The following is a 10218-nucleotide window of genomic DNA, read 5'->3' on the forward strand; positions in this document are numbered from 1 at the left end:
GTTAAATTATGCAGGGACTTTCAGCTATAATATCATTGTTCTTTCCTCCTACAAAAAGAACTCCTAGTTATAGGGTGACATAATCTCACCTATGGTTAATAGACCACTCTGGAATCTGTAGCTGTGACAGTGAAGTTAAAGTCTTCATTTCCAGACACTTTTGGTTTGTTTCAGAAGAAGCCATTTCAAAAGAACAGAACATTACGTTGAAGATGATTCAGGTCATAGTTAGATCTTGTTCAGTTACTTGTTTCATGTGAGTACATAAGATTTAATTACTATATATGGCATATAAACTGACATAGTACTTCTATTTGTTGAATTTAAAGTGGATAGACCTTAGATAAAAAATTCCTGTAAAGAATTTTAAGATCCTTGGAATAGCAAATGTTAGATAAATTCAAAGACTCTTTTAATGCTGAGAATGTGAATATGGTGAAAAAGATATGACAAAAGACTTAGGTGAACCTCAGCTGAGTATGCTGGAGGCCTGAGGTGCAGATACTCAGAGAAACAATGGTGCTTCTTCCAGCTGTGTCTACTGGGAACTTTAAACACCTCCTACGGATGCTATAGAGAGACTACCGGGATACCTGAAAGCAACTAATTAAGACTAGGTTTTAGAGGTTTTTTTTCAAGTTCCCCCAACCCCCGCTTTTTTTTTGGGGGGGGGGGAGAGGTTTTCGCTATAGGGAGCGTGCACTCGCCAGACAGATAAAGACAGAGAGACAGAAAGCGAGAAATCACCCCCCAGGGGGGATGGTCATGCCGTAATCCCTTCTCCTCCATTCTCCTCTCGGGATCTCGGGCATGTACGCACATGCGACCGGCGTGAGTTTTAAGCCACTGGGTCCCGGACACGAACCGAGGTCGACTACGTGGGAGTCCAGCGACAAAGCCATTACGCTAACTGCTGGTCCCCCAGATTAGGCATTTTTGACATGGGCCCCCTGCCCTGTCACAAACTCCCTGCCCTTGCTGGGACCCCAGGCATGCACTACTGCACCTGGGCTGTTTAGGTTGCATTGGAAACCAAACTCGGGATTCCCACGTGACCACAGCCATCACGCAGCATTGCCTTCCGCTGTGTCAGCATGTCTGGGCTATCAAACCATTTCTTTTGCCACAGCTAAATGCCGTCTGCTTTCCTGCATTTCTTCTCTTCAAGAATCCATAGCTCACATCCTGCTTACTCTGTAAATAGAAGACCCGAGTGCTGACAGGTTACAATGCTCTTCTATCACAGTGCTGCTTCCACTTTCAACACCTCCTTAACTTTGGTAAGTCAGACTCTCTCATAGAGCCAGGTCAGTTTCTGGCAGTGATTTGGTTGTTCACAGAATATAATAACTCTTTTAAGACACTAAGGACTGTTTATGTCCCCTCAGAGCCTGCTGTGTGTTCCTGGGTGTGGGAGTGAGGGGGTTCAAAGGCTCTGTGCTCCCTTTCTTCCCTCTTCCCCATCGCCTTGCTACATGCCCTCTCATGCCAGTTGACTCATTCATTCTCCATGACCCATCATCCCCGCCTTCCTACTTCCTCTGCCTGGAGCTCTAACACTAAAACAGAGAAATGCTTTCCTAAAGAGATGAGTGATATCATACCCCTTTTCAAACTGTTTATCTTATCCTTAGTTCATGTCACACCCAGCAAGTTTAATTCCTTTTTTTTTTTTTTTTTTTTTGCAAGAGATAGCCTTAACATTTGTTACTGATTCAAATTTATTTTAAATGTACTATGGTATCTTGCTACTGAAAATAGCTCTCTGAAGAATGCTTTAAAAAAAAAAAGAAAAAGATGAGTTATTCCCTCCCATCTACTACCACATAGAAGATTTTTACCTAAGTGGTTTGCCAAAATAGGTATGCATTTATAAGAAGACAAGGTTAATTTGTCACCTTGAGTAGCAATTGTCCCTCTTTTAGCATTTAACAACTAGAGACTAATGTAGCCACTGGGGGGAAAAAAAAAGTCTTTTAAATTTTTAAAATACTATCTATTTCTATGGGCAACTTATTTTTAGAAATAAAACTGGGGCAGCATATGGTTGACGCACTGGACTCTCACGTGCCCAACTGTGGTTCCAGTCCCAGACCTGGCAGCTTACTTTCTCACTTCCCCCCTTTCTCTGTCTCTCCCTGGTGAGTGCACATGCCCATAGCAAATTTGAAAATAGATAAATAAAATAAATAATCCTTTTAACAAGGGGAAAAACTACAACCTTTTCTATTTGCTGCAGAAACTAGTTGAACACAACTGAATACAATAAAGAAAAGGAACTCACTCTTAATATAATCACTTAGGGATAAACAAGGTTTCCTTTGGGGACCACTTAGGTCACATTTTTCCAAATGAGTTTCCATGTTCTCATAGTGGGTGGGCAGGGCTAGAGATGGGGGTAGAATGAGAACAAAACAATCAGGACCAATGGCATCAAATACTCTCAAGTGGGTGTAGAAGATGAACATCATTTCCTTATCCATGCCGGATGTCACAGTTGTCTCTGTAAAGAGTAAGAAAGGAAGTGGGAGTGAAAGCAGAGGATGGTTTGTGAACACAACTCCTCCATCCCCAAATTCCTCTGGGCTCTTCCTCAAACAGTAGGAAAAGTCAAAGCAGTAAATTTAATAGAACTCACTAGAGTAAGTGATTCACTAAGTCTCTTCCGCTGACACAAACGTGGCTCCCCTTATGACACTTTGAGGTGTCCATAGATTGTAAACATGGATACTGAAAAGGTTTTGGTCCCTTCTGTTAGGTTGGGACAAGGTTGGTTAGACAAATTTGTAACTCTATGTTCTTCACAGATCAAATAATTCTATATGATTATCAGTCCCATCATTTGCATGTTCTTAAGGGCTTATTAGGACAGTATAATGTCCTAAAATAATTCTAGCCTTAGGGACTTTGTACTTGCTGTTCTCTCTGCTTTGAATTGTCTCATTAAATCTTTTCACTCATCATTTCTTTGAACTCATCATTCATCTAAGCTCGGATATCTACCCAAGGAGAACTTCTCTGACCTTCTTAAAATACTGTAGTAGCCATTATCATCTCATTCCTCTTTAGCTCATTTAATGTTTTTAAGGTCCTATCACCATTTGAAATTAGTGTCTATGTATTTACTTCATTGTTTATGGTTTGTGTTCCCCCATTGCAAAGAGAACAAGGGCCTAATCTGTCTAGTTCATAGGCCATCTCCACCTGTGAAAGCAGCAGACACACGATAGGTGTTCAATAAATACTTATTCAAATAATGAGTGAGCAAAGCAAATATGTAAGCAAATTATATTGATGAAATGATTTTATTGAAAACAATAAATAAAGCTTGCATGTTACAACTAACTATTCATTTAAAAGCTGAAGCAGACAGAAGTGGAACATTCTGGGAGAGTATAAAATGTCAATTGGTCTGTCCATGAGCTGAAACTCAGAAGATGAACAGATCCTGAAAATTCTCGTTCATCCACTTAGTCATTTCTCTTTCCCAGTTGCTCTTAATTTAAATGTGCAAAAACACTTGAATACTGTGAAGTACTTCATAAAATGCTTTTATTTCTATTACCAAGAATCATCTTAGACTCACTCTATTTCTTTAAGATGATGACAACAATGTTTATATGGGGAAGAACTTATAAACTCTGAATGTATAACACAAGGAGGCTACTAACTTTCAGTGGCTGTTAACCATGGATCGAGTGCAATCACTGCTCTCAAAACAACCCTATAAAATATCCTTTTAACCCTGTTTATCCATTGAGAACACTGAAATAAAGAGTTTTGAAGAGCCTGTCTAAGATGACATATTTTAAAATTAAACCTGGTTCTTATTCCACAGCTAGTGCTTTCTGCTGTATCATGATGCTCCAGAAGGGTGATAATGTGTTATAAAGGGAGGCCAGTTCTTTCAACACTTACCCCACTCTTTATTGTACCTTCCATACAGCATTAAAACACAATAGCTTGTAACAATCAGATAATTTCTTAAAATATGAAAGAAAGTGTGAATCATTTACTTCTGCCTTTTTGGGAATATGCTTTTCTCTTTCAGCTCTCATTCCCACTGTGATCTTGATGTATTTCTCCATCACTACTATGAAGAAGAACAAGAAGTAGAACTAATGGAAGAAGAAAAAGAAGAAAGAAGAGAAAAGAGAAGGAGAGGGGAGGAGAAGAAGAGGAAGAAGAAGAAGAAAGAGGAGTAAGAGGAGAATCATAAGGGTAGAAGGAGAAGAGGAGGAAAAGAGAAAGAGGGAGGGATGGAGGAAGAAAAGAAGGAAAGGAAAGGAAAAAAAAATACATTAAGACTTTGGGTACCAGAATATTTTTAAAGCTTATTTAAAGTGAGGCAGAGAGAGAGAAATACCCTCAAAGGAGTCTCATACCATTACTCCCCTCCTACCCATCCTTCCCAGCCAGCTAGAATCTGCCATATAGATTCAGCATCACTTGTGCAACACCTTACTGCTGCACTGCCAAGCTGGCTGGGCACCAGGATCCTTATTGTCTGTGTGTGTGTGTGTGTGTGTGTGTGTGTGTTTTAGTCTAATTTTGTAGACATCATATCTACAAAGAAGCTAAACAAAGAACTATCTTACCTCCATTTATATCTTGTACCAAAACAATTGCCTCAATTTCAACCCAGATTTTGTTTCTCTCCTAGTACAGAAATCATTCTCCTTTCACATGATTTATGGCCCTAAATTTGATATCACTACTCTTTTTTTTTTTTTTTAAGAGAGATTTTTACTTTAGGGGGAGTGAGCTTGCTGGAGAGATAGAGAGACAGAAAGTGAGAAATTATCTCCTAGGGGATTTAACACACCATAATCCCTTCTCCTCCATTCTCCTCTTGGGATTTTGGGCACATACACATACCCGGTGTGGTTTTTTAAGCTGCCAGGTCTGGGGCTCAAAATGCAGTCGACTACATGGGAGTCTAGCAAAATAACCATTACACCATCTGCTGGTCCCCTCACCACTCTTTGATGAACAAAATTGGTTTTTCTAAGACTGCTTTCTCTTTTATGGGAAATACACTATTAAGTAAGACAAGGGGAGGATATGATATAGGAAGGAGAAACAAGCTGGTGAAACTTAGCTCGGAAACTGGAAAGCAGTAGATAGAGTGTTCGAACTCATTGCAGCTCAGCCAGTGTGAATGACTGGCTCTTGGTTCCCACATTCACTCTCCATTATTGTTCCACTCATGTCCCAGATTCTAGGGGAAGTTGTGTTCCTAGGGGTTTGAGGGAATTTGAAGTGCTGTCAGTCACCTATATGACGATTCAATATCAAGCCATGTTTACTCCTGGTTCTTCTCTCACTAGGACCTTCTCCAGCCCTCACAGATTATGGTAACTTTATGCTTATGTAGTCTCAGTAATGCAGTATATAACTTGTTCTTTTTATTAAGACCTTGAGTTCTGGCCTTTCCTACATCCCCATCTAGAGTTTTATCTTTGGACCCCCCCAACCTCAGTTTAAGTTTGACATTGACCATACAGCCTTATAACCACCACCTAAAATCAGAAAAAAATATTTGTATAACTTCAGAAAGTTCCCTTGTCCCCTTTCCAGTTAAGACCTCCTTTCCTCAGCTTCCATAACAGTTACTTATCAGATTTCTTCCACTGTAGATTCATTTTGCCTGTTCTTGAATTTCATATCATTGAAAAAATACAATATTGTCACTTTTCTGTCTGGCTGCTTTCACTATTACAAGTATCATTCTTTCTTGTTGAGTAGTATTGCATGATACAATATAATGCAACTTGTTCATCTTACAATATGCCACTATTTGTTCATCTCTTCCTCCATTGACAGACATTTGAGTCATTTTCAGTTCAGAGAAATTAAGAAAAAAAAAGTTATGCCTAGTCTTCTACATACTTTTTAATAAGTATACAGGAGTGAAATAGTTGGTCATAAATTAGATATAAGTTTGATTTTTTTGAAACCACGAACAGTTCTCCAAAGTAATGGAATGAAAGGTCCTGGATAGGGTGTGGTGGTTGGGACACTGGACTCCCACATGACTGACTGTGTAGTTCGAGTGTTGGACCTGGTGACTTGCTTTCTCACTTTTCCTTTCTCTATCTCTCTGGTAAGTGCATGTGCCCTATAGCAAATTAAAAATAATGATAATAATAAATAAAATTATTATTTTTAAAGTCACATAACGATAAGATAGGAATACATAAAATTAATCAAGCACTGTGTTTTTACATGGGGCTACTTTTTGTAATCTTCACAGATTATTAAACCATTATAACAACCCCATTTTGGAGCCAAATAAACTGAGGGACTTAAAGGTTAAGTAACTTCTTAAGGTCATCTATGTAAGTAGGAAAGACAGTATTTGTATCCAGACTAATGGATTCTTATCCACTACTCAATAATGCTCATATTATTTGACATTTATTATATTATTCTGTATTATTTTAGACAAATGTATATAGTAGGGAAAAATAAAGACTACAAGACCTTTTAATTTATATTCTTTCCATCAAGAATTAAGATAGCTTTAAAAATTTTTTTTTTTTTTTAGAGAGAGAGATTTTTTTTTTTTTTGAGAAGTTTTTGCTATAGGGTGCATGCGCTCACCAGACAGAGACAAAGAGTCAAGAAATCACCCCCCCCCCCAGGGGGGATGGCCACGCTGCAATCCCTTCTTCTCCGTTCTCCTCTCAGTATCTTAGGCATGCACGCACATGTGCCCGTCAGGAGTTTTAAGTCACCGGGTCCGGGATGCGAACCACGGTCGACTACATGGGAGTCCAGCGACATAGCCATTATGCTAACTGCTGGTCCCGAGAGAGAGATATTTTTGATATAGGGGTGTGTGCTCACCAGAGAGACAAAAGTGAGAAATCATCCTCCAGGGGGTGATTTCCTCTTGGGATTTTGGGTAAGCACACTCATCTTCTCAACATGAGTTTCAAGCCACCAAGTCAGAGACTTAAACTGCTGTCAGCCATGTGGAATTCCAGTACCTTAACCACCCCCTTAAAAATCTTCATTAATAGGGAACCAGCAGTTAGCATAATGGCTATGTCGCTGGACTCCCACGTAGTCGACCGCGGTTCGTGTCCCGAACCCGGTGGCTTAAAACTCACTCCGGGCACGTGTGCGTGCGTGCCCAAGATCCCAAGAGGAGAATGGAGGAGAGGGGATTGCGGCGTGACCATCCCCCCTGGGGGGTGATTTCTCGCTTTCTGTCTCTATGTCTCTCTCTGTCTGTCTGGCGAGCGCACGCGCCCTACAGTGAAAATCTCTCCAAAAAAAAAAAAAATCTTCATTAATAATCAACTGCATCAACACTTTAGCCAAGATCTTAGGCTTCCTCTCTAATATTTTAAATTTTTTTAAAATGTTAAAAGGTACACAGAATTCCAGGGGCCATTATCTGGTGACTTGAAAAATCACAGCAAATAGGGAACCAGCAGTTAGCGTAATGGCTATGTCGCTGGACTCCCATGTAGTCGACCGCGGTTCGTGTCCCGGACCCGGTGGCTTAAAACTCACGCTGGGCACATGTGCGTGCATGCCCAAGATCCCGAGAGGAGAATGGAGGAGAAGGGATTGTGGCGTGACCATCCCCCCTGGGGGGTGATTTCTCACTTTCTGTCTCTATGTCTCTCTCTGTCTGTCTGGCGAGCGCACGCGCCCTACAGTGAAAATCTCTCCAAAAAAAAAAAAATCACAACAAATAAATAGATAAATAAATAAATGTTAAAAAGAGAGAAAGAGAGAGTAGTAAGTTGTGAAAAGCAACTGAACTATAAAAAAAGAAGTATATAGAATTCTAGGCCCACTCAAAGACTTGTGAAAAATTTACTAACCTAAGGTAAAGCCCACCTGCAGTACTAGTCACCCTTTCTCATTTCTCTTAGGCACACTTTGACACTCTGATAAAAGTTCTAGTTTTAAAGAGTTTAATGCTCCCTCAGAAGACCACATTCCAGGCTGCAGCAAGAAAAAGAAACCAGTTCACAGAGTGCATGACGATTCCCCAAGTTATCAAGAGCTGGTTGTAATGAACTAAGAATAGCATGTAACTCACTTCCAAGTCGTTGGTGTCAGCTCTACAGCACTGACAACAGGGAATGTAAACAGTCAACAAAACGGTTATGACTCAGTCATAGTACATTGTTTGTTTGTAGGAAGCCAACTCTGGCCCTTTCTTGTATCCCACGGAGTTCCTCCTTATGCTGACTTTCTTTCAAAGTCAATTAAACATCTGTTAGGAAAATGAGTGAAGAATGTAAGAGAAATCAATAAATAGAATGATCAGCAATCTTAATAACAATCACACAAAAATATTACGTCTGATGAGGAGTCTATCTGCAAATAATTTCCTAATATACAGGTAACAATCAATTATACTAAAACTAGAAAATACTCAACTTTTCTTTCTTTTTTTAACACTTCCTTTGTATAATTAATTCATGTAACTATGCTTTTATATGCATAGAATGTTTGATAATAAAAATGGAAAAGTGTAACACATTTCTCATTTAAAGATACATCAAAAAAAATTCAGTTTGCTTTTTTAGATTTCACAGTCCACAACATCATACTTGCATCTATATGTCTGGGGGAGGAGAAAGAAAGAAACACCCCAAACAGGGTCTGGTCAGCCAGTGATCCTCTTCCCCTAGACCTGCAATTCCCAGGATTTGGGGCATGCATGTGTACCTGCCATGTTTTAGGTCAACTGGGGCAGGATCTGAACCACAGTCAGCCATGTGATTTCTACCACTGCAATTCAGCCTGCTATTGGCTGCATCCCAGAGGCTGGGCTTTATTAAGCCTTCTAATTATTGTACTAATATTTCACCTAAAATTACTTACAACTAGAAAACGTAGATCTACTTATACCTGAAAGTGCTAACAATTCATATTGGAAGAGAATACAGACATTCTACGTTTAAAAAATTTAAAATTCATAAGCATATGCCTTAAGAGAAAAATCCTAAAAGGTTTTAACAAGATGAACCAAAAGTGTCCTTAAAGAGAGTCAGACTGATGATGGGAACTTCTCAGCAGTTAAGACTGAACATTAGAAGGCAGAGAACAGTGACTGTACTGTTCCAAGTGAAATTATTCCGAAACTGAAATTTGATATACAGCCAAACTATCAATCAAAGATGAAGGAAAACAAAGACATCATAATATGTATGAGAATTCAAACAAGAGCTCACATACACCTCATGTTAAAAAGTTTATTTGAAGCGATGAAAGAAAAAGAAACAGATGGGAAAATATGAAAGAATACAACACCTAGTGTCAAAAAACAGTAGCAGCTGAATGTGACCCACAAGCAGTAAAGGAAACTATACAGAAAGATACTTTGAGGTACACTGATAGATGCTTGAAACATTCTTCTTCAAACAGCAAGGAGACATCTCTTTCTTCGCAAGTATGATATTTAGCTAGGTCCTATAATGTTGTAAGTAATATTTTCAATCTAAAAATAATCTATACAAGAAGCATAAAGGAGGGTCAGATGTGTAACAATAAAATGTGAGGTTGAACTACACCAGAAACCTCCTTAAGTATGATGGGCATGTATGTGACTATGATTCAGGGCTGGCTGAGGCTGGGGATGAATCATAATGTCAGGATTCTATTGGGAGACCTCTTTTTTTCTGTCTCATGGAACAAATACATAAACAAATAAAAAAAAAAGCACAAAAGATGCTCACTTATTATTATAACAGAGTAGAATATCAAAGAGATAAAATAGAGTAATATTAATGTAATACAATGAGACTATTTGGGTTAACAACCATGCACGAGAAAAGTGGAGTGGGCAGCATCTCACTCCCTGACCCAAAAATATACTACAAAGTTTTGGTATTCTAAACAGCATGGTACTGGCACAGAAAGAAATGTGGACCAATGGAACAGAATAGAGTCCCCAGAAATAAATTCCCAAACATACAGTTAACTGATTTTTGACAAGGGGTACCAATCAATCCAGTGGGAAAAGGAAAACTTTTTCAACAAATGGTGCTAGAAAATCTGGATTTTCACTTGCAGAAAGATGAATCTGAACCCCTACCTCTTGCCTTTGAGAAAAATCAAGCCAAGATGGATCAACAAATCTAAATCTAAGACCTCAAATAAGTAAGTACGTAAGTAAGTAAGTAAGTAAATAAATAAATAAAACTGCTCCTGGAAAACACTGGGGAAACTGGGAGACATTGGAGT

This window comes from Tupaia chinensis, unplaced genomic scaffold, assembly GCF_000334495.1.
Source record: "Tupaia chinensis unplaced genomic scaffold, TupChi_1.0 Scaffold000086_1, whole genome shotgun sequence".
Classification (NCBI taxonomy): Eukaryota; Metazoa; Chordata; class Mammalia; order Scandentia; family Tupaiidae; genus Tupaia; species Tupaia belangeri.